Raw genomic sequence first — 26625 nt, 5'->3', positions numbered from 1 at the left:
TCTAAATTCCTAAATCCTTATTTGATATTCAAAATTTGCAAATTACGCATGGCTTAGCTCTGCAATAGAATCTTCATGTTAACAAAACGTTTTATGGGAAGCAATTCACTAGTGGTCGATACCTTTTTCATCCGCGTTTGAGCACGATTTTTTACGAAACTTTTTGTCAATGTTGACCGATTGGTTCAAAAGCTGTGTTATTTAATCGTAATTCAATGCACGTCAGAAGGACGGAGCAGCATAATAGGAAAGAGACGACAGCAGTGGTCAATGGGAAGCAAACTAGCAGATGTAGTGGAGGAAAGTATAGTAAGCTGAAGTTGTCTGTTGAGATTCCGGGTGAGGAGAACATGAGGCATTGCTGTTGCAAGATGGATTGTAACCTATGAGTGTCATACATTTCTGGATATAAGTAGGCACGCAGTTGAAATGTTGAGGCTCCGATCATTTCGCGACTCAAGGTCACACCGTGACGTGATTATTCCGTGGGTGAGACCACAGAGGAACTTCAAAATCTTTAGAGGAAAGTATGTTTTAGACTCAGCAGCTTGATCATTTGTTCACGAATTGCGAGAGACAAGTTGGGACGGCTTTTGTGAATTTAGCTGCCTGCTAGCGTCGCTGATGTACAGTGGGCGGACAGAAACATAGAACGCCACAAACACAACGCATTACCATGTCTTATACGGCTGAGGAAAACCGTTAACATTCAAAACCACTTCCAGTCGTCTGGGATCGGATAAATAAAATTCCTATATGGTTTTCAAGGGAATCTTATACCATTCTTCCTGCAAAATAGTTCAGACAACGATGATGGAGGTGGGTAGTGATCACGCACCATTCTCTCCAAAGTAGACCACAAAGGCTGAATGACACTGAGATCTGGTGTCTGTAGTGGCCACGGGAGATGCGACAGTTAGTCCTCGTGCTCATAAAACCAGCTCTGGACGATGCGGACTGTGTGAATAGTGGCCCTGAAGTCGAGGAATACAACATCACCATTGGGTTCAAATGGCTCTGAACGCTATGGGACTTAACATCTGAGGTCATCAGTCCCCTAGAACTTAGAACTACTTACATCTAACTAACCTAAGGACATCACACACATCCATGCTCGAGGCAGTATTCGAAACTGCGACCGTAGCGGTCGCGCGATTCCAGACTGTAGCGCCCAGAACCGATCGGCCACCTCGGCCGGCTCACCACTGGGGAACAAATACCATGGGATGGCCTTGATCAGCGAAAATAGTCACATAATCCTTGGCAGTAAATCGACGTTGCAGACTAAACATTGAGTTATGCGATTTGGCTGTCCAAATCATCACCGAACCCTCGCCATTTACACTCTTGGAACGCAATCTCGACTAGGAGTTGGCAACAACGTGAAACAAAATGCATCCGACCAAATGACTTTCTTTCATTACTTGATAGTCCAGCTTCGGCAGGATGTTTTCATTTTACGTGCATTTGCATCATTGATGAGTGGTTTCGAAATATCAGCTCGGCCTGCAATTTCCTGCTTTTGGAGCGCCCTTCGTTTTGATTTGGTTCTAGAGTGCGACATTAAGTTCTGCAGTGACTTCTGCAACTGTCGTCCTCTCATTTTTCGTCACAATCCTCCTCAATAATTGTCTGTCCTCTTTCTGCTCGGAAAGAGGATCAGTCTACGATAGGGCGTCTCTTGAATACCACACACTTCGGTTACCTTGGCTACAGCAGCACCTACGATATCAACACCAACAATTTCTCCACGGTCGGATTCCCTTAGCCCCGGCACAATGCACTCAGAACTAAAGATAACACTGTTCTGACCTCGACTGATAACTGCGACGCATTGAGGACACTGTAGAGGTGCCGTTCGTGGACAAATACAGCAGCGCATCCTGCAGGCTTGGGTAGCATCTGCCTTATCTTCAAGCATGTATTTCTCGCCTTGCTTCCATCTCTTGTCGAAAACCTATAACTAGTGTCATTACAACACAGTTGTGTTTCAGTTAATAAATTATTTAATTTCAGAGTAATTCATACTGCCACATAACTCACGTAATAAAATCGACTCCAGTTGTATTTATTTATTTATATTGTAATTACCAAATACCCAAATAACGTTACAAACTTGTCATTAGAAAAATGGGAGCTCTCTTGCAGCGGTGTGCGATTGTCTTCAGACAACTATGGCAGGAAAAAATCTTTCAAGCAAATCCGATAGTCCATTTGTGATCACACCCAAGATATCTTTATTCAAACAGCGTGGTAGTTTGGAAGGCCTTTGCTCGAGCACTACAGATCAGACTCAGATGAACCAGTCAAAGGTGAAGTTAGTGCCATTGCTTGCAAAATCGTTTCTTTGATCATATCATCAGTTAAAACAATGTTATATTCTCGTCAGACTCACAAGAGTTTTTTCCTCTGAAATGCTGCCTTTCTTATATGCCAGGACCACTCACTGGTATTTGCTGTGTGAGTTTTAAGCCTAAAAGCATTACAATTGTCTAATTAATTAGTTTCATAGCTTCACTGTTTTCGAAACGAGCCTTATGTTCTGCGTACGTCTACAGCACAACCTATTTCTAAGTCAATGTCAAAATTTTGCCTGCTCCCCTATCCACGTGATGGTCATAGACATCTGGTAACACAGGTCTGTATTATTTAAGTGTATATTGTGGCGTGGCAATTGCTGCACATTACTAGCAGTTGAGCAAATTAATTGGTTTCTGTGTTGCCAGAATAAACGTGCCTTGTTTTATTATGATGATCGTTTCTCCCTATGTTGGTGGGCGTCAACAAAATATTTTCGCATTCCGGGGAAAAAATCGGTGATTGAAATTTCGTGAGAAGATCACGTCACAACGAAAAACTCCTTTCTTTTAATGATATTCATCCGAAATCCCTTATTATGTGCGTGACACTTTCTCCCCTATTTCGGCTAAATACAAACGTGCTGCCCTACTTTGAATTTTCTCGATGTAATCCGTTAATCATATCTGGTAACGATGCCATACCGTGCAGCAAAACTCCAAAAGAGGCCAGACAAAAATGGTTCAAATGGCTCTGAGCACTATGGGACTCAACTGCTGTGGTCATAAGTCCCCTAGAACTTAGAACTACTTAAACCTAACTAACCTAAGGACATCACACACATCCACGCCCGAGGCAGGATTCGAACCTGCGACGTAGCGGTCGCGCGGTTCCAGAATGTAGCGCCTAGAACCGCTCGGCCACAACGGCCGGCGAGGACAGACAAGCTGAGTGTAGGCACGCTCTTTTGTAGGTCTGTTGCATCTTCTAAGTGTTCTGCCAATCAAACGTAGTCTTTGGCTCGCCTTCCCTACGACATTTTCTCTGTGTTCCTTCCAATTTCAGTTCTTCGTAACTGTAATTCCTAGGCCCTTGGTTGAATTACGACCTTTAGATTTCATTAGTTTATCGTGTAGCCGAAGTTTAAAGAATTCCTTTGAGCACGCATGTGGATGACCTCACACTTATCATTATTTAGAGTCAATTGCCAATTTTCGCACCATACATATACCTTTTCTAAATCTTTTTGCAATTTGTTTTTACCTTCTGATGACTTTACTATACAATAAACGACAGCACCACCTGCAAACAACCTAATACGGCTGCTCAAATTATCTCCTAAATCGTTTGTAAAGATAAGGAACAGCAGACGGCCGATAACACTACCTTGGGGAACGCCAAAAAACACTTGTATTTTACTCAGTGAATTTACGTCAGTTACTACGAACTGTGACCTCTCTGACTGGAAATCACGAATCCAGTCCCATAACCGAGACGATATTCCGTAAGCACGCAATTTTATTACAGGCCGCTTGTGAGGTACATTGTTAAAAGCCTTCTGGAGACCTAGAAAAACGAAATCAATTTGAAATCCCTTGTCAGTAGCACTCAAGACATCCTGTGAGTAAAGAGCTAGTTGTGTTTCACAAGAACGATGTTTTCTAAATCTATGTTGACTATGTGTCAATAGATCGTTTCCTTCGAGGTAATTTATAATGCTCGAACCCAATACATGTTCCAAAATCCTGCTGAATATCGACGTGAATGATATGGGCCTGTATTTTAGTGGTTAGTTGATTGATTTGGGGGAGGGAACCAAACAGCACTGTCGTTGGTCCCATCGGATTAGGAAAGGATGGGGAAGGAAGTCGGTAGTGTCCTTTCAGAGGAACCTTCCCGGTATTTGCCTGAAGCGATTTAGGGAAATCACGGAAAACGTAAATCAGGATGGCCGGACGCGGGTTTGAATCATCGTCTTCCCGAATGCGAGTGCAGTGTGCCTCCTCGCTCGGTTAATTTAGTGGGTCACTCCTATTGCCTTTCTTGATTATTTGTGTGACCTACGCAATTGTTCAGTCTTTGGGTACGGATCTTTCGTCGAACGAGAGGTTGTATATGATTGTTAAGTACGGGGCTATTGCATCAGCATACTCTGAAAGGAAAATAATTGGCATACAATCTGGACCGGAAGACTCTCTTTTATTAAGTGATTTAAGTTTTTTCTGTACTCCGAGGGTATCGACTTGTAAGTTACTCATGCTGGCAGTGTTCTTGATTAGAATTCTGCAACATTTACTTCGTCTTCTTTGGTGAAGAAATTTTGGAAAACTATGTTTAGGAACTGCACTTTAGCGCCAGTGTCATCCGGAATCTTTACCACTGGTATTGCGCAGTGAAGGTACTGATTGTGTCTTGCCGCTGGTGTGCTTTACACAGGACCAGAATGTCTTTCGATTTTCTGCCAGATGTCGAGACAGAGTTTTGTTGTGGAATCTGTTAAAAAGATGTCGCATTGAAGCTGCGCTAAATTTCGAGTTGTTGTAAAAGATCGCCAACGTTGGGAATTTTACTTTCGTTTAAATTTGGTATGCTTTTTTCGCTGTTTTTGCAACAGTGTTCTGACGTATTCTGTATACCATGGAGGGTCAGCTGCGTCGTATTGGTTCGAAAAAAAAAAACAAAAAAAAAACCGTCATGAATCATCTCCACCAAATTTCGCTGCAGCAAAACCATACAAATACCAGGTATTCTCCACGTGATTCATCCTCCATAAAAATTTCTTTCAGTACACGAATAACGATCTTCAGAGCGATGGATTTTGGACGGTAGCACTACCCCGAGAATTGAGTTCCAACGCCTCTCTGCGCATCATTCTATCCTTGATCTCTAAATGGTTCAAATGGTTCTGAGCACTATGGGACTTAACATCTGAGGTCATCAGTCTCCTAGAACTTAGAACTACTTAAACCTAACTAACCTAAGGACATCACCCCCATCCATGCCCGAGGCAGGATTCGCACCTGCGACCGTAATGGTCGCGCGGTTCCAGACTGAAGCGCCTAGAACCGCTCGGCCACTCCGGCCGGCCCTTGATCTTTGTTTTTGAGCACAAACGGACGTTATCTTCCAAATATCTGACAACTGACTCGTCTGCTGTAGGCATTAAAATGGGAGCTATCAGTTAATTTCTTACGCACATCTGACCGATGAGCGTGTTTAATGCTTCACTTACGTTCCAACTTCTCGTTATGATCTCCGACAGTCGACGCGGGCACCTACAATCATGTTCTGTTCGAACTCATCTATTTTTGTCGTTGACTCATCCTGACGAAACACAGAGTATTCGGTGGGGTACCTGTAGACTGTTGCCCAGATAGCGCGCACACACACACACCAACCCACAAACACACACAGACACAACCGCGCACACATACACTACTGATTATTTTTATGTATTACCCTAGTCTATAGCCAATGATAGGCAGAATTGCCAACACTGGAAGCGATAAGTCCACCAAATTTGATATGTTGTGTGTGTTGATGTGGGGCAAGCCCCCACAGTCCAGAGGTAACTGTGTGATACTTAGAATTTACCAACATCGATACTATAAAATAATATGTGCGGATGAAACTCTATTACGTTTCCACGCTGAACCAATTTCCATGAAATTTGAACCCCGAGAAAGAACCTTAGAAAGTAAACAAAAAGAAAAGTCGACAATTAATGTGAAGCATTTACATCAGTGAACATGAACCACGTTAAAAAATTACTAAATTTCTTGCATAATGTACGCAAGAGTAATGTGTAAGTACTTAAGTAGCATGATGCACAGACGCGCGCACCTGCCCATAGCCGCCCGCATGAACTGCTCGGCAGCAACGCTTTGTGTGTGCCTCGTCGTCCTACGTTGTGCTAGCTGTAGGGGGGGGGGGGGGCACATCTGTGCATCCTGCTACGCTTACCGGATCGGGCAGACACGTGAGAGCAGCTGACGTTATTGCATGTACTGTAGTTTACTTACTTGCCGTCACTCATCATAAAAAAGCTACTAATATGCGTACATAGCCGCGGGTAGCAGCCAGTAATGAATATAATTTCTTCGAAATAAGTAATAAATAAAGAGAAATGAAAGGAAAAACACAGCATGTCCTGCGCAGTCCATGAAACCAAAGTTAAATAATACATATAATATTTAATCTTTTTTGAAAAGTCTTTCGGATTCACACAGCCTGAAGCGCAACTGTAGTTACTCGTCATAACGAATGGTGAGGGTTGCTATTTAGCTGTAACCTATTGTTTGAGCACCTGTACTTCTTATCACTGGGCCAGTTCAGCTTCAGATTAAGACTCTAGACTCACATCTGAGAGGATGGCTCTTCAAATCCTTGTCCGACCGTCCTGATTTCCCCGAGTCGCTTGAGGCGAAAGCTGGGATGATTCCATTGGAAACACACACGACTCATATTCTTTCCCTTCCATCTCCAAGCAGAACTTCAGGTCCGTCTCTAACCAACCCGTTATTTTCCCTCTTTTTTGATTTTGTTGGGCTTCGGGCAACATTACTTTGCACAACTGTTGAGTCTGTCGACTAAGCCGTGAGTTTCATGTCTTTGTTTCAAGAAATCGTAGTAGGAGTAAGTATAGCTCAAACGTTCGTCTGCCCATCGTAAGTCTGGGGCTGCACCGTTTTCTCGCAATACCTGACGATCTTTGTTACATAGAATGTATAGAACGGTCTTAAAGTTTCAGTTACAAGTTGCCTGCTTAAGAGTTTCCAGGGCAACAATGTCATAAAATACTCATCAAGAAGCATAATCTTACGTTAAAGCTTTACACAATAAGTCAAATATCAAAGTTAGAAACTAAGTGCATGTCTTGCGGCAGTGTAACTCAGGGCATATTATCCAGACAATATTTATCCAAAATACAGAATGAAAGCGCTTATCGACTTCCAACAAACTTTATATATTATTTCCAATCGCTTCGAAACGTCTTCTCGCCCCCCCCCCTCCCCATTTCCCACCACACACACATACACATCACACACTCGCACTCGCACACACACACACACACACACACACACACACACACACACGCACACACACACACACACAAAATAATGAAAATAAAAAAGTTTATTGCTTGCTGTATTTTTGCTGTTCATGTAGTGAAACTTCAGCACTAACCATGACGTGTTAATTTATTACTTCTTTAGTACTAGCTATTCATAACATATGAGGGCTATTCAGAAAGTAGGGAAAGTTTCCGTCCGACGCAGCTAGGCGCGCACCGATCGCGTATATTTTGGTACGTGCGTGGTCGGCAGCTCAGTCAGCATCCATCCATGGCAGCACGAACGTCTCATTACTGGATCGAATCGTAACCAGTGACGAGACTTGGATGAAACACGTCAATTGCGAGACAAAATTACAGTCCATGGAGTGGGGGCACAAAACCAAGAAAATGTATGCAAACCTTGTCAGCAAGGAAGTTGATGGCGACAGTGTTTTGGAAGAGACAAGGTGTGCTTCTTATTGATTTTGTCGAACGTGGAGCAACCACAAATTCTCCCAGTACTGTTAAACTTTGCACAGCCTTAGAAGAGCAGTTCAAAACAAACACCGAGGAAAACTGACGTCCAAAGTTTTGTTTTTGCACGACAATGCCCGACCTGACACGGCAAACCGCACTAAAGAACTCCTTAATTCATTTAACTGGGAAATTTTCCCTCATCTCGCACCAATCGCCTTCCGCTTGCTTCCCAGAACTGGCTTGCAACCCAGCGCTTTGATGAAGACGCGGAACTCCAGGCGGGCGTGACTCACTCACTGGCTGAAGTGGCTAAATGGCTCTGAGCACTATGGGACTTAACATCTTAGGTCATCAGTCCCCTAGAACTTAGAACTACTTAAACCTAACTAACCTAAGGACATCACACAACACCCAGCCATCACGAGGCAGAGAAAATCCCTGACCCCGCCGGGAATCGAACCCGGGAACCCGGGCGTGGGAAGCGAGAACGCTACCGCACGACCACGAGATGCGGGCTCCGCAAGTCACCGTACGACATGTGGCGGAGGATACCCTGTAATAAAACTACTCACTACTAGTTTTGTTCCACTCGCAAATAGAGCGAGGGAAAAACTACTGTTTAAATGAGCCCTAATTTCTCATATTTTATTTTCGTGGTCCTTACGCAGAATGTATGTTAGTGGTAGTACAACCGTTCAGCCGTCACCTGCAGATGCTGATTCTCTAAATTTTCTCTTTAGTGCTCCTCGAAAAGAACATCGCCTTCCCTCCAGAGAATCCCATTTGAGTTCCCGAAGCATCTCCGTAATATTTGAGAGTAATCACAACCCACCGGTAACAAATCTAGCAGCCCACCTCTGAACTGCTTCGATGATTTCCTGCGACCTATTGCGGATCCCAAACACTTGAGCATACTGAAGAACAGGTCGCACTAGCGTCCTATATAGGTCTCCTTTACAGATGAACTACACTTTCCCAAGATTCTCCCAATAATCCGAAGTCGACCCTGCGCCTTCCCTACCACAGTCCTCAAATGCTCGCTCCATTTCATATCGTTTTGCAGCTTTACGTTCAGATATCTAAGCGACGTTACTGTGTCAAGCAGCACACCACTAACGCCGTATTCGAACATTTAGGGTTTGTTTTCCCTACACATCTTCATTAAATTACGCTTTTCTGCATTTAGAGCTAGCTGGCATTCATCAAACCAATTACAAATTTTGTCTTAGTCATCTTGCATTTTTCTACAGTCACTCAACGACGACACCTTCCCGTACACATCAACATCAAACAACCGCAGATCGCTGTCCACACTGCCCGTCAGATGATTTATGTATATAGCTAACAAAAGCGTTCATATCACATTTCCCTGGGGAAATTCTGACGACACACTTGTCTCTGAATAGCACTCGGCGTCTAGAACAGCGTACTGGGTTCTACTGTTTAAGAAGTCTTCGAGCCACTCACTCACATACCTGGGAACCTGTTCCATATACTCGTACCTTCGTAAACACTCTGCAGGTGGTCACCGTGTCAAATGCTTTTCGGAATTTAGAAATATGGACTCCGCCTGCTGCCCTTCATCCACAGTTCGCGGTACTTCATGTGAGAAAAGAGCAAGCCGAGTTTTGCAAGAGCGATGCTTTTTAAAACCGTGCTGATTCGTGGGTAGAAGCTTGCCGATCTCAAGAAAACTGTTCTTAATGAAACCAACTTAATGCCTGTTTAAACTGATTCATGTGAACCGCAAAAATCCTAAATTACGCCAGTGAAGCCAGGATTTCAACATAGCTCCCCCCAATACGTGTACATCTCGCGACGTTTCATGCTACCCTGATCACCATAGGTATTTTTACGACAACGTCTCGATTCAATTTCAAATCGACAGTGTTCCGCGGATTGAGAGCATGTGACACTATTGATGGTGGACTGTTCGCCAAGGGTCGACGGCCATCCCCTTTATCTCATCACATCGTTATCAATAACAACAACAACAGGAACAGAACATTACATTCTACACACAGCCGTTATGATCACCTTTAAAAAAAGCTACACACGTAAGTCGCCTGTCACGTAAGCCGCGGAAAAAGCAGTAAGTAGAATTTCTTATGACACAGCGTAAACACATTAACAAATCACTTTCCTGCAGCAATCGCTGAGTGCTGTGGCAACGTCGGTAACCCATTATATATACACCTATATATATATATATATATATATATATATATATATATATATATATATATATATATATATACTCCGCGGAGGGTACCTTGAGTACCTCTATCGGTTCTTCCTTCTGTTCCAGTCTCGTATTGTTCGTGGAAAAAAAGATTGGCGGTATGCCTCTGTGTGGGCTCTAATCTCTCTGATTTTATCTTTATGGTCTCTTCGCGAGATATAGGTAGGAGGGAGCAATATACTGCTTGACTCCTCGGTGAAGGTATGTTCTCGAAACTTCAACAAAAGCCCGTACCGAGCTACTGAGCGTCTCTCTTGCAGAGTCTCCCACTGGAGTCTATCTATCATCTCCGTAACGCTTTCACGATTACTAAATGATCCTGTAACGAAGCGCGCTGCTCTCCGTTGGATCTTCTCTATCTCTGCTATCAACCCTATCTGGTACGGATCCCACACCGGTGAGCAGTATTCAAACAGTGGGCGAACAAGTGAACTGTAACCTATGTCCTTTGTTTTCGGACTGCATTTCCTTAGGATTCTTCCAATGAATCTCAGTGTGGCATCTGCTTTACCGACTATTATTTTTATATGGTCATTCCATTTTAAATCACTCCTAATGCCTGCTCCCAGATAATTTATGAAATTAACTGCTTCCAGTTGCTGACCTGCTATATTGTAGCTAAATGATAAAGGATCTTTCTTTCTTTGTATTCGCGGCACATTACGCTTGTCTACATTGAGATTCAATTGCCATTCCCTGCATCATGCGTCAATTCGTTGCAGATCCTCCTGCATTTCAGTACAATTTTCCATTGTTACAACCTCTCGATACACCACAGCATCATCCGCAAAAAGCCTCAGTGAATTTCTGATGTTATCCACAAGGTCATTTATATATTTATGAATAGCAACGGTCCTACGACACTCCCCTACGGCACACCTGAAATCACTGTTACATCGGAAGACTTCTCTCCACTGAGAATGACATGCTGCGTTCTGTTACCTAGGAACTCTTCAATCCAATCACACAATTGGTCTGATAGTCCACATGCTCTTTCTTTGTTCATTAAACGACTGTGGGGAACTGTATCAGACGCCTTGCGGAAGTCAAGAAACACGGCATGTACCTGGGAACCCGTGTCTATGGCCCTCTGAATCTCGTGGACGAATAGCGCAAGCTGGGTTTCACACGATCGTCTTTTTCGAAACCCATGCTGATTCCTACAGAGTACATTTCTAGTCTCCAGAAAAGTCATTATACTCGAACATAATACGTGTTCCAAAATTCTCTACAACTGATCGACGTTAGAGATATAGGTCTATAGTTCTGCACATAAGTTCAACGTCCCTTCTTGAAAACGGGGATGACCTGCGCCCTTTTCCAATCTTTTGGAACGTTACGCCCTTCTAGTGACCTATGGTACACCGCTGCAAGAAGGAGGGCAAGTTCCTTCGCGTACTCTGTGTAAAATCGAACTGGTATCCCATCAGGTCCAGCGGCATTTCCTCTTTTGACAATTTTAATTGTATATATTCGAAACGTATCTTTCAGGTATTGGGCCACATATGTGAGTTTCAGTCAATTTTTCTTGAGTAACTGTACATTTCTGAATGAGGCAAACCTGATGGTGGTGATGGTATACAACAGCAACGGCCACAAATTATTTTTGGTTTTGTTCACTGAAAAGGTACTGTAACCGACTTCTAACTGATACGGTTCATCATTGGATGGTTTACATGCTTTCGTCAAACCATTTGCTACTTTGACGAAAGCGTGCAAGACGCCTCTTTACGAAGTGCATCAGTTTCAAGCTGGTAGTGGTGCTCTTTCATTAAAGTAAACCAAATTAATTTGTGGTTGGTTGCTGTTGTACAGCATCAACAATTTACATCATATAACAGCCAGGGTTAAGGAAATACTGTAGATGGAAGCCAGGAAGAGATGTTTTTGCTGACCTCCAAGTGTGTGATAATATGATCAGTTCATCACTAGTGAAAACGTGAAATTAACTTATGGAAAATGATTACGACGTGAAGCGACGAAGACAGGACAGCGTGGAAGACTCACGAGGTGTGGCGAAGACTTGAAAACAGATAATGATCAGCCAAAACATTATCAACCCGGTCCACTGCAAGATTGCATCTCTTCATGCTTGATGTCTTCCCTGACGAGAACGTCATCTTTCACCAGTGTAACTGTGCGTGTCTCGAAGCCAGAATCGTGTTACCATGATTTGAGGAGCATGGAAGTGAAATCCCGCAATGTCTTGGCCGCCAAATTCGCCAGATGTGAATCTGATAGTTCCCATCTGAGTCGCTATCGAGCGCCATCACCGCTGATCAGACGCCAGTTATTTACGGGAATTACATGACTTGTGCCACATAGCTCCACAAAGCTACGAGCGAACTGTAGAATCGATGATACTAAGAAGCGGTGATATACTGCGTTACAAAGATGACCCAGCAAGTTATTGAGGAGGTGGTCGTAACGTTTCGGCCCGTAAATGTATGCTTTCAGTGCTTCAAACAGCATAAAACTAAAAGTGTTCTATTTTCAGAAGGATTATGTCTGAAAGCTAGAAAAATGGATCACTGCAGAAGTTGCTTGAGCAGTAAGGTATACTAGTACATCTTAAAGGAGAAAAGGTAAGCACTCAAACCCATTCCACCACATGAACTGATTTGCACGAGTACTACTTAGTAGTAAGTTAGTAACACATTTGTTCCCCTCTGTATGTGGCAAATGATTAATTATCTATCGGCTGTTAGTTGGCGCTGTTAGCTTTTTTTTTTAACTCGCTGGCAGATGGATTTCTGGAAGTTTACGTCAGAAATAAGTGCCGCAATTTTATTTTTACAAATACGAACTAGCAGCAAATCTATTTGGCTAGAATATGTGAATTTACAGGTTTCGCTTTTTATATTAAAAACTTAACGACATTGCTTTGCTTCTTTCGGTAGATTTTATTTATATTCTTTGCTGGTGAAAATTAATCTATTGCGTTTACTTTTGTGATTTGGTTGCCAATTCATTACATTTTGATATTGTTTTGTTTATGAATTCAAATGCCCAGAAAACGATCGTGTCTTTCTATATACACTACAACAACTAAAAGACTGTGAACTATACCGTCTTAAGAATCCAATGATGATCATGAGAGGGGCCTTGTTTTGGCTTGAGAGCATCAGGCTTGAAATCGCTCTTAGGAAACTCATTCCGAAAGCAAGCCGCGATGTAACTCTGATCGAGACCGTCATGGATTATCTCGCTCCTCAGAACCCAACACAGCAGGTCACGCGGGTGACTGAAGAAAATGCTGCACCTTGTCCTTTAAAAACAACAGGGCACTGAATTGCGCGCAGAGTGCAGGGCAGCTGGTTCCAGAGATTGACAGCATCGACTTCGAAGAAGTTTGCGAACGTTTCTGCGTTACGGATATGCACTGCTACGATACTAGATAATTAAATCCTTGTGTTTAAATTATGATGAGATGATAGACATTCAGCCTCTACAGCGTGGTTCTGGTGTGCTTGTGCATTAAGGAGCCGATGAAGTACAGCACCACATAGCGTGTGGTAGTCACGTAGCTGCTTAGTGATTTGCTCCAACCAAAAGCAAACTTCTCGTAGAACAGCACTTGATACGTTTGAACGAATACGAAGAAGACATTTTCACGGAAATTGTTGTAAAACTTGTAAAAAATTAAAGTTGAATACTTAGTTGGGCTTGCACTCACAATCGTATTAAACATTGGACTCATTGATTCAATCAGTGCACTCACGGAAGCAGTCCACTTGTAGATAAAATTTAATTTCTTTTTTGAATGCTACACTTTTCATAAACATCTCACACTAAGGAATAAATGAAATAGTATAGTCAATACAGAGAGCCATTAGAACTCCTGTTAAAACAAGTTTACGTAGCCGTTCGTTAACGGCGTCACCCTAAATGACAATATTCTCGAAAAATTCGTAATTTTTTATTTTGGAATACTATTATAGACAGGGTCATGCATATTTTATGAGAGTATTAGTTGCAAAAACGTTTCAACATTTTGATGACAATCCAGTTATGGTTTATGGTTCACCACAAACCGTAATTCGAAGACAACTAGCACGCCTAAACGTCTGTCTAGGAATGTGAACTGCGTCAAGGATGTTTTATGCCAAAGCGAACTGTGTGCTATTCAGGCGTGAGACATGTACTGCGAGCAGACTGTTGCTACACCAGCGTCTAGGAAGTTCTGCCATCAAACGTAGCTAGGTGACCTTCCAATCTGCGCTTCGCGGAAGCGAAAACCGCAGCGTGCAGTTTTGACTTTTATTTTGTAATTTAGTTTCGCAACTATAACTTATCATTACGAAGAAACGTCACGTGTAAGAAACACAAAAGAGGAAGAAAAATAATCAACTGTCGGTCCTCATAAGCTTCAAGCGAATGACACGCGATTACGGAACAAGGCCTACACACCCACAACGTTGCATAATACGTGGTTTCGAAATGGCAGTTCCATTACCAAGGATAATGCTTGGGACGACAAGGAAATCCCGCAATACTTTCTTGATAAAGGTTTACCGCTGATAGTACCCATTTTTCATATTCCTGATAAGACGCGACCTAGAGACAAAAATAAACCTCCAATAAGAGCGAATGAAAGCTAGTGAAGTCTTACTTATCACACAGAACCGAACAGAGTAACCCTAGGACGCCCAAGCCTTTTTTTCTAACTTGGATGCCTAATGGGGGGAGAGGGTTCGGTGAGCCCACAGGTATTAAATACGTTTACTGACGAAAAATTACAACTTTCAAAATGGTTTATATATTTTAGCTAAGGCATCAGTTTATAAATGTTGTTAATTGTTATGAATATTGGATTGAATGAATAAAAAATTGACATATGTGTATGACACACATGTGTATGACACTGACCGCAATACTGTTTTGATTTACTTAGATTGTTGTACTTCTGCTTCTTTGTTTTAGCTTCTCTTACACAAATATGACACCGACCTTTCCCTGCAGGAGGCTGACCTGCTTCTGTTGTCACTTCTTTGACTTTCTTTTGTAGAATAGTCTCCATTGATTGAACAATTTGGTTAGATAACCCTGCTGCACTGGCACTTCTTTCTTCTACCTGCAATTTCACTAGTTCCATCCCAGCTTGCAGAAGATAAAGTTTCCGTTTGTTGTGTTTCTTTTCATTCCATCTTGGATGTTGCTGGATGAATATGGTGGTTGCATTGATAGCACAAATGTCGACGAGAGAATAAAATACAGATAGAGGCCACCTCTTTGTTCCCCTCTTGCAGGTGTACATACACGTCATTTGATCAATGGTATCAATTCCACCTTTAGTGGAATTATAATATGCATTTATCTCAGTTTTATTCTTCTCTCCTCCAACAGTGTCTTTATCTTGGTGCATTGTTGACAACATCAGTAAGTTTTTACTTGGTTTCGTTTTTGCTATGTAGGACACAAAGTTACTGGAGGCCTACCTGTTGATGGGCATGTGAACAAGAACATTGATGAATATAGCTCTCGATTTGACGTGTTCTTCATTATGTCTGGAATATACTCCCTGTTTCACTGGAGAGTTCCTACTGCAGTAACTTTGCAGTCTTGGTATAACTCTTCCGCCAAATCCACCGATGTGTAGTATCGGTCTGTAGTAATATTTCGACCAGTATTTTTCACTGGTACTACCAGGCGTTTGACGACAGCTGCTGAACCCCGTTCTTCTTTCGACAAATTCTGAACATTACCTGCGTAGGGTTCCATATTCAAGACGTATTTGTCAACTGCACCGGACATCATGCGTATAAGGATGCCATACTTGCTCAGTTAATCCTTCATAAATACTTTGAAGGGGCAGCGCCCTCTAAACAAGCTGAGCATCTCATCAATGGTGAGGTGGACCCCTGGTTTATACAGTGGTGGAAACCTATCATTCACTTTGTTGAAAACAAAATGGCTGGTTCAAATGGCTCTGAGCACTATGGGACTTAACATCTATGGTCATCAGTCCCCTAGAACTTAGAACTACTTAAACCTAACTAACCTAAGGACAGCACGCAACACCCAGCCATCACGAGGCAGTGAAAATCCCTGACCCCGCCGGGAATCGAACCCGGGAACCCGGGCGTGGGAAGCGAGAACGCTACCGCACGACCACGAGATGCGGGCTGCTGAAAACATCACGGATTGCTGTGAACTTGTCTGCTTCCCGTCTTAGCTGGTGGATACTTTTGTCATCAAACCTTATGATTGCAATAAGTTCCTTGAAACGTCCTCTTGCCATAATACTCTTGTAAACTAGCCGACCCATTACGTCTGACCAAAGATCGTGTACTCTGACAGAATTGTCCTTATTTGCCCCCATAAGTAACTGGATTCCTATAAAGTCATACAATTCTTTCTCATTAGTCAAAGTAACATTTCGCCTAACTGCCTCTTCATTTGAATGTTTTACTACAACATCCATGATGTCAGGCGTAAGAAGTAACTTCAAGGCTTCTCCAGGTGAGTGGCAAACACCAGCTGGAGTTACTCCTGCCTGCTCTCTTACTATATCAGCAGCAGACCTCCGAGGAATTCTAGGCTGCGTGGTCACGTACCTTCTTCCAGACTTGGCCACAATAATATCCTGATGGTCACTGCCTGAAGTTGCGCTATCTTCATCATCTCTAACATCCACTTCACTTTCCCGATCTGAATCATACTCCATAACACCATCCTCATATTCACTTTCACTCCTCGAGTCAGAACCTTCATCTAAAACTTCATTCAGAGCTCTTTCTAAAGACGAGTCACGTATTCTTTTAGTCATTTCTAAGTCTGGGTGTGAACAGTAGGGAACTGCACTAACTCACTGCAAGTTTACAAGATAAATAACAGCTGACTGACATCAACAATCACTTCCTCTGAAAGTAAACTGATTGCTGTGAATAAAGAATACCAACCAACAAGAAACTAACCTGCATTGTTGTAGAGGTGAGAAATACGAAATCCTACTAAGGGAAATTTTCTGTAGCATGGAAACCTAAGGGGGGGTTTGTTGGACCCATCATAATTTCATTTATTTTTTTCTTTCAAAGCAGGAATTTTCTATAAAATATATTGACACTAAAGTTTCATAAAATAGCCAACAAACAATAACTCAAATGAAATATGTAGTATGAAAGTTACTTGGGCAAAAGCAGGGGACATAAAAAAATTGTCAGTTCAACGATCCCCGCCTTAGGCGTCCTAGGGTTAATCCATTCTCACAATAAAACGGAGATGTACGGGGTGGAGGTACAAAGCGCCACTCCTTTCACTGAGTAGATGCTTATATCTCTGAATTTTGTCTTTTGTTGTATCTTTCCACGTGTTGTGAACACAAATGTTGTCCCCGGTCAAAACGCTTTATGTATCTTCCTGAACTGCTTATGCTGAGCGAATTTCGTTCAAATGGATACATTTCCGTCATAAAATTCATAGTTTTGGTCGGTTTACCGCAAAGAAAAATTAGTCCAAAGTCAGTAAAGATTTGGGAAGACTGTGCATCGTCTGCTCCAGAAGTTAAGCAATGGGAGACTGAATTGAAATTTACATTCTCGAAAGCGATCCATGTGAAGGAACTCTCAAAACTGCAACTGTGAAAATAAGCGTCGAGAATGCTCCAGAATATAGTATTTGGCTATGCCCATTAAAGGTGTAGAAAGTAGCTGACGACGTAGGTATATCACAAGAATCAGTATAATACAATTTACGTGACTAATTTATAATGAGAAAACTAAGTGCGAAATGTGTGACACATTAGTTGACTGTAAACCAGAAGCAAATGAGGAAGTTAATTTCTCAGCATCATCTGACAGTTTGAACAGAATCAAAAAGATTTTGGGTACCCGATTCTTACTGTGAATCAGATGTGGATTAACGAATTCGCATCAACAATAAAGGTACTGGAGAAGTGCTGGCGGCTTCGCACAAAGTAAGCTGAGGTCTGTTCCCTCACACACTTACCGTAGTCAGCTAAGTTTCTCAGTTGAGGCACGTGGAACGCACGACGCGAAATGGCAACAGCCACAGAGACTTACACCAGACCGTGAGCTAGAAGAATAAATGAAAGAACATTACTAGGCGGATACAGAACTGAACATAAAAATGCTCGTATTTTGACATTATGTAGAGATGGCCAACACGTTGACTGCCGCACGCATACTGTTGTACTCCGCTGCTAGGCCAGGCGGTTGGCGTCTGGCTGGAATGAAGAGTTTCTGGCTAACAGAACATGGCCTGTCATTCTCGACCTGGAGAAGTCTTCATACGTAAAAGTAACGCCGAGCGCGCACCACGGGAATGTTACAGGAAAATTAGTTTTCATAGTACGTAGAAATGGCCTACTACACTGAAGCTCCAAAGAAACTGGTATAGCCAGGGTTATTCAAATACAGGGATATGCAAAGAGGCAGAATACGGTGCGGAGGTGGGCAACGCCTATGTAAGACTAAAAGTGTCTGGCGCAGTTGTTAGATCGGTTACTGCTGCTACAATGGCAGGTTATCAAATTTTAAGTGAGTTTGAATGTGACGTTATAGTCGGCATACGAGCGATGAGACACCGCACCTCCCAGGTAGCGATGAAGTTGGGAATTTTCAAAAAATGGTTCAAATGGCTCTGAGCACTATGGGACTCAACTGCTGAGGTCATTAGTCCCCTAGAACTTAGAACTAGTTAAACCTAACTAACCTAAGGACATCACAAACATCCATGCCCGAGGCAGGATTCGAACCTGCGACCGTAGCGGTCTTGCGGTTCCAGACTGCAGCGCCTTTAACCGCACGGCCACTTCGGCCGGCAGGAATTTTCCTTACGACCATTTTGTCGAGTGTACCATGAATATCAGAAATGTGGGAAAACATCAAATCTCCAACATCTTTGCGGCCCGAAAAACAATCGTCCAACGTGACAGAAGTGCAATCCGCAATTGCAGCAGATTTCAATGCTGGGCCATCAAAAAGTGTCAGCATCATCGAAACATCATCGATATGGACTTTCGGAACCGATGTCTCACTCGTGTACGCTTGTTGACTGCACGACACAAAGCTTTACGCCTTGCCTGGGCCCGTCAACACCGACATTGGACTGTCGACTGGAAACATATTGCCTGATCGACGAGTCTCGTTTCAAATTGTAACGAGCGGATGGACGTTTAAAAGTATGGAGACAACCTCATGAATCCATGGACCCTGCATGTCAGCAGGGGACTATTCAAGCTGGTGAATGCTTTGTAATGGTGTGGGGCGTGTGCAATTGGAGCGATATGGGACCCCTGATAAGTCTAGACACGACTCTGACAAACGATACGTATGTTAGCACCCTGTCTGATCACCTGCATCCTTCATGTCCATTGTGCATTCCGACGAACTTGGGCAATTCCAGCAGGACAATGCGACACCCCAAACGTCCAGAATTGCTACAGAGTGACTCCAAGAACACTCTTCTGAGTTTAAACACTTCCGCTGGCCACAGACATGAACATTATTGAGCAAATCTGAGATACCTTGCAACGTACTGTTCAGAAGAGATCTCCACCCCCTCGTACTCTTACGGACAGCCCTGCAGGATTCATGATGTCGGTTCCCTCTAGCACTACTTCAGACATTCGTCGAGTCCATGCCACGTCGTGTTGCGGCACTTCTGCGTGCTCGCGGGGGCCCTACACGGTATTAGGCAGGTGTACGAGTTTCTTTGGCTCTTCAGTGTATGTAACGTTGGAAGTTCCATGAAAATTTTCGCGGATGATGCTGATGTATACAGGAAGTTACAACGCTAGAATATTGCACTGGCCCTTAACACAAAAAAGTATAAGTTATTGCGCACACATAGACAGACGGCGCCTCTATATATGATTACACGACTCCGGAACAATCACTGGAAGCAGTTATTTGTATAAAATGTCAGGAGTATGTATACGAAGCGACTTTGAAATGGAACAACGACAAAAAATTAATCGCGGGTAAGGTAGGTGGTAGAATGAGACTCATTGGGAGAAACCTCAGGAAATTTAGTCCATCAGCAAAGGGAGTAGCTTACAAAACGGTCGTTCTACCTATACTTAAATACTGCTTGTCAATATGCGATCCGTACCAGATAAGGTTGATAGTTGAAACAGAGAGGATCCAAAGAAGAACAGAACTTTTCGTTTCGGAGTGGGGGGGAGTGACACCGGTACCCCTCCATCACACACCATAAGGTGGTTTGTGGAATGCAGATGTAGATGTTAGGTGTGAGGTTTTGCTGTGGCCGCCGGCGACCTCGTTCCAGTCCAGGTGAACCGATGTGAACACTATTTGAACAGTGTGTGGGTAAGGCAATTATAAGTTTTGAATACCATCTCTATGAAAAAAGCAAAATAAATATAAGCGAAGAAGCTGAAATCTTGATACGTAACATAGCGCCAGTATCAGAGACAAAATCAGACGCATAAATGTATAACGTAAAACACTAAACAATAATACGGATGATAATGGAGTACCCAGGGATCACAATAAAGGTGTGATAATACAGTCATATTAATTTAGGCATAAGGAAAAAATAGTTAACAAATCGCCAGGCGTGTTGCCTTTTATTGGACAGAGGACAGTAGGGGAGACAGAGAGAAGGTATAGTACTAGAAAAGAGTAACATTCCATTGTTCTTCTTCACAATTTTATTCAACGTAAGCGATAAATATAAGAGAGCGACCGAATATTATACATATCTTTTGTTACATTATCTACAACTTGGTTTCACGTTTGGAGAAAATTCTCGGTTGGAATTGCAGGGAAAGAGATCTTCGGAGCTAGTTCGTTCAGAAGAAGGAAAGAGGAAAATCTGAGGATCTAGGATCAGGAGTGCGGAGCGAACTTCACATAAAGCGCTTGGATACCTACTCTCCCACGTGTCCAGAGCGCCAGCCGCCGTTATCGCTCGGTATCAGCTCTTGACTCAAATCTTCTCGGGTAGTCTTTCATCGAGTGCGACGGTAGGGCATTACAGCCGTTGCCAGTAAATGTTAGCAGTTACGGGTACGAGGAGTAGTCATAAGGTTTTAATTATCACCTCGAAAATATCAAGCTGTGACCACGAATGTTGGTGAAGGTGTTGGTGCCTCTATATCAGTAGTTCCCAACCTTTCGGAGACCATTGTCACCATCAACTTTGGCACCGAACTAAAGTTTAGAATTAAAAAGCATTTTCTTCGCTCGTAAATTGACGAAGACTAGGTGACATACTATTTAGTTTTTTTAGATTCTTTTTAATTAAAGCTCGAACTGCTTACTTCAAACAATCTGGGTTTATAAAGTAACGAAGCAATTCTCAGTGTATAGCGTGTGCGACGTACAACTCCTTCTCAGGAAGAAAGCTAACTGTCCACATTGACGGTAAACAATTATTACGTAATATGCTTCCTCTGTATTACTACCTTTCCTAGATGCTTACCCACACCGTGTACTCAGATTTAAAATCAAACAATTTAAAAGTTTACACTGTACCTAACATTTGTAAATCCCTTGATTTCTGGACTCCATGCTTCCGAAATGGCAGGAACTGGAAGCTGTCTGTGTTTTGTGTCTGACCATTGTCCCTAATAATAATACTACTGCGAAGGACCGACAGAAGTGTAGTGGCTACTACGTAGTTATTATGGTGTTGTGCTGTCGATTAGTACATTTATCTTTTGGGAAGTGAATAATGCAGAAATTTCTAGTCCGTTATGGGAATTACCTAGAACTTGGAAAATGCATTTTGTCCCAGTTTTACTGCTATAGATTCATGAAACAAAATACAAAGTATGTGTCTACTGGTTCGTTTCACAAGCCGTAACCTCCGCCACCTTGTGTCAAACTGTCGTACAAGAGGTTCAAAACCGATCACTGACTGTTTTTTTCTCTTTTTTCATTGTCATCTCGACTGTGGCAAGCCGATCCTCGAGCACCATGGCCTCGAGTTCTCTTGCGATTCTCGGTTCTTCACAAACAGATGGTCTGGCACTAGTATCTTCGAGAGAATCTGCGTAGCTAAACATTGGAAGAATCTGCGTCAGTTACACACTGTTTATACACGGCCCACTCCCAGCAATGTGGCCACAGCCTATGTTCGACGTCAACGTGCAATAACAACCCAAAAACGGCAGGTGGCAACACTGACAGTGGAGAGTATATGGAGCGTGGCTAGGGGACGTGGTAAACAGTGCAGTGGTTGAGTAGTGCAGAAACGGAACGACATTCAGAAGGGCACGATCATTGGCTTTCGGGCCAAGGGTGTAAGCATTTCCGGAACGGCTAAGTTTGTAAACTGTTCGCGTGTCGCTGTGGTTAAAGTCCATCGTTCATGGCAAAATGGCGACATCCAAAGCGGCACCAAGCCAACTGTGATGCAACACGGGTCATAGACGATAAAGGTGAACGACAGCTGCGGAGATGTATGTACGGGCGAATAGACATGCAACTGTTGAGCAACCCAACGTCCTGATAAACCAAAGGACTACCAATATAGTCATTCTGTCTGTAAACTGAAGAGCGATCGAGTACCCATTCTGCCCATCCAGCTACGTCACAAGGAGCTACTACAGACTGTTTCACAACGCAGTACTGGCCGTGCCGCGGCGCGCGCTTTAAATCTGTGACGACGCCATGCACAGATACGTCCCGGCGGCGTTTATTTTTACACAAATGCGTTAAAACCACAGGGAATACAAAAGACGATAGCTTCTTCCGAAACACAATGTTATAGAGTAAATAATACTAACATAAGAACTGAAGTCAGAATTCTACTACAAACATAGACCCGAATGCCGGGTCACGTGAATGTATGTTCCTCTATTTCTACTCGTGAAACGAACCCCCTATAGTGCAATCAATCTGTAGAATTTAAGGCTTGTTCTTATTTTGTGCTTCTACTAAAAGGTAGTTGTTTTATTTGAAGAACTGCACTGAAACTTAACAATTCTTGCAACACGAAGAGTGTTCAAAAATTAACCAGAATTTATAATTTCGCGTGTTGTATTAGTCCGATTTGCACTACTTTTCCTGTCACTGTCTTCGTAAACATGTCTGAAAAGTATCTGTATTGCTGCCAGCTGTCAAAAACGTTAGATGTGTTTTGGTAGCACAAACGATTATTTGTTTGGTATAAAAATAGATTGGAGAATCTGTATGAAATTTGTTATAAGAATGGAATCAAATTCTTAGAAATGCTTTTGGTGAGTCTGTTATGAGCAAACCAAGGGCATGCAAGTGGTATAAACATTTCAAAGCAGGCCTTAAAGCGCAGCGGTTTCACAAGCATGGATGAGATTAAAAATGAAGTCAAGAGAACTATAAACTATCCCGAGGGAACAGTTCCTAAAGTGTTTCGGGAACTGGAAAAAGCACTGGTGTAAGTGTGTAGTATGTAATGGGGAATATTTTGAAGAGAATAACATTGCTGTAGAGTAACAAATAAAGTTCTTAGCAAAAAATAAAAATTAATGTGTGAACGCACCTCGTATGTCAAGCTTCCTACATAGAAGTCCAGAATCGGTGTACGTGTTTCGAAGGAAATTTCAGCAGTGTTTAGAATAGCTGCTACGCACATGTTTTAAGTAATATGTCTTAGAATCAGGTGAATAGTAACCGAGATAGAGATTTAGTGACAGAATACATTCAGATGCTACTGTTCCAGAAGCATGAAAGGTTTTATGAGATTGAATCATGTTCTACTAGCGAAGAGTTAATTAATTTTACCATGAAGTTCTTAAATTATTATTGATTTTGTACAACTAGTGATAAAGGTATTTATTACTTTAGACCACATTTCTAACAAAAGCAACTTTATACTGTATGAGCAGAGTTAGGCTTGAAAGGACAAACAACGTATTTTTTTAAGAAATTATTCATTGCCTGTTCACATATATCGTATTTTAGAGATCATAGAGATCATCTTCGACAGTGTCGCTGTCATTATCGTCGTCGTCGTCACTTTCTAAATTAATAACTGTGGCGTCTACTACGTCTTCAGTAATCCCATCCTTAATCCAGTACTGTCTTTCAAGTATCTCCACGTGGAGGCAGTATGCACTCCAGTCATCTTGAGTTATCGTTTCAAAATCTGTAACAATTGGGAGAAGTGTTTATATATGATTTTTTTTTTTTCGAATAAGAAATGGAAGCTCAGAAAATGGCTGCATACCTTCTTTCACCAACTGCAGCAGCTTCGTCATGCATATGTCTCGAAGAATATTTCTTCTTCTGACGAAATTTTTGAGTTTTGCCCACGCCATTTCAATTAGATTTAACTCACAGTTGCATGGTGGAAGTCGCAGCACAGTGTGTCTATGAGCTTCAAGTTTTTTATTAATTTCAAATACTTTGTCTTCTGGCTTATATTGTTTAATTAAACCAAAATAATTTTGCTTTTATCATTGACAAATCAGCTTTCACCTTATTTTTTAATAGCCATTCAATCATTTCCCTTTTATTCGAGGACCTAGTTGGAGCTTTGTTATGCTTCTTGCTGTGATGTGAAGCGTTATCCATAACAATAACACAGTTCGATGGCAGATTCAGAATTACTTTAATCGATATCCAATTTAAAAAATTTTCGTAGGTCATACACATCGCACTTTATAAATCAACTGTGCGTTGGGTAAGAGCCCATCTCTTGATCCAATATTGAGCACTATAATCCTATTGCTTCCGCTAACGTTGTCCATAATGCCATCAACTCCAGGGCCCTGCCAACATTTTCTGCAAGTAATGTTTTTGTTCAACCAAGTTTCATCAATATAAAAGAATTTTCTGCCTAGTTCCCTTAATTTCCTCACGTGGATCAGGTAGTCACATCGCCAGTCAATTATATCCGTTCTCTCTACCAGAATCTTTCGTTTACTTACAGATTTTTTCCTGGTAAATCCCATTTCATGCAGGTCTTGTGTAAAACATCTTTCTGCCAATGAAAATGTAGTATTTGTTTCACAGTAGCAAGTAATTTCCGTAATGTCGGCACTATTTTTTGGTTTATGTAAAAGTACTCTACCGTTCTGGTGTGGCTAGGCTGACGTTTGCACAAATTGCAGCCCTTTAATTATGACAGGTAATATTAGCCAACAGTTCGTTTTGTGTCGCCTCCTTAACACAAACTGTAATAACCTTAGAGACGATCGAACGCTCCTTACTTCGCAAATACCTCCTCTTCTTCGTATTCTGCACATTTTCTTGCAATGCAGGGCGATTATCCATCACTTCCGGATATCGAAGTATATCAGTGAATATACAAAGTTAACTGACTGATACTGGCAACTAAGATCCCATGAACAGAAACGACGCATATCACTGCACTCCGATCTACACCGCTTGACAGGTAAAGGGAAAATGATTTTGGGTGCCCCTGGAGGTCAGTGACAGTGTTCTTCCGGGAAAGGCCACTTCCACCACCAAAAGCGCTGCTCGAAATGGCTCTGAGCACTATGGGACTTAACTGCTGAGGTCATCAGTCCCCTAGAACTTAGAACTACCTAAACCCAACTAACTTAAGGACGAAACACACATCCATGCCCGAGGCAGGATTCGAACCTGCGACCGCAGCGATCGCGCGGTTCCAGACTGTAGCGCCTAGAACCGCTCGGCCACCCCGGCCGGCACCGCTGCTCGCTCTTGAGTTTGCAGACTTTCATAGTCTCTCCTCAACGACCGATCAGCGAAGTTGCTGAGCATAGGCCTCTGCAACAGACGCCTGATTCGTTTACCCAAGATGACTTGCTTATCGGCAACGAAGGCTGGAATTTACGCGCCAATACAGCGACTGGACGTCCGCTCAGTAGCGACAGGAGGCCTTTTCAGATGAATCGCGTTTTATGCTCTACCGTATGATCCGCCGCTGGCGTGTACGGCGTGCAACGTCTGAAAGCAAATACCCTGCAACAATTGTCGGGAGGGTCCAGCCAGAGGAGCGAGCGTTATGGTCTAATGAATGTTTTCGAGGCATCCCTGGGTGATGTCGTCATTCTAGATGGCACAATGGATCAGGACAAGTAGGTCCGGCTATTATCCTTGTAGACCATGTTCATCCCTACATGCAGTGCGATGGCATCCAGCAGCTGGACGATCTAACGTGTTACACAGCTCTCAGTGTAAATGCGTGGTTCGAAGAGCAGCAGGATGAGGTTACTGGACTCCCCTGGCTAACAAACTTTTCTCATTTAAACCTAATCGAGAATTTGTAGGACCCTTCGATCGGTCTGTGCGTGACAAGTTCCTTCAACGGAGAAACCTAGCGTAACTGACCACGACACTGGACTCGGCATGGCTCTACATCCTTGTCGGGCCTTCCAGAACCATACTGACTCTCTTCCTGCACTTTTCGCAGTGGTTCACTGTGCAAGAGGTGGTTATTCAGGCTGTGTGATCACTTCGCCAATGGACCAGGCCGCTTTGTTTTGGCTCCTCTAGGGCCTGGTATGGTACCGTGGTGTGGGAATTCAGGGTGTACCACGACTGCAGGTACGTGTTGTCAAACAAATAAAACATTTACGTAACTTTATTTTTTTGAGGAGGTGATTACAGCGTCTTGACTACCCCTTGTGCATTCCTCAGTAGACAAAAAT

Source organism: Schistocerca americana, chromosome 2 (assembly GCF_021461395.2).
Source record: "Schistocerca americana isolate TAMUIC-IGC-003095 chromosome 2, iqSchAmer2.1, whole genome shotgun sequence".
Classification (NCBI taxonomy): domain Eukaryota; kingdom Metazoa; phylum Arthropoda; class Insecta; order Orthoptera; family Acrididae; genus Schistocerca; species Schistocerca americana.
Note: the sequence above shows the minus strand (reverse complement) of the source record.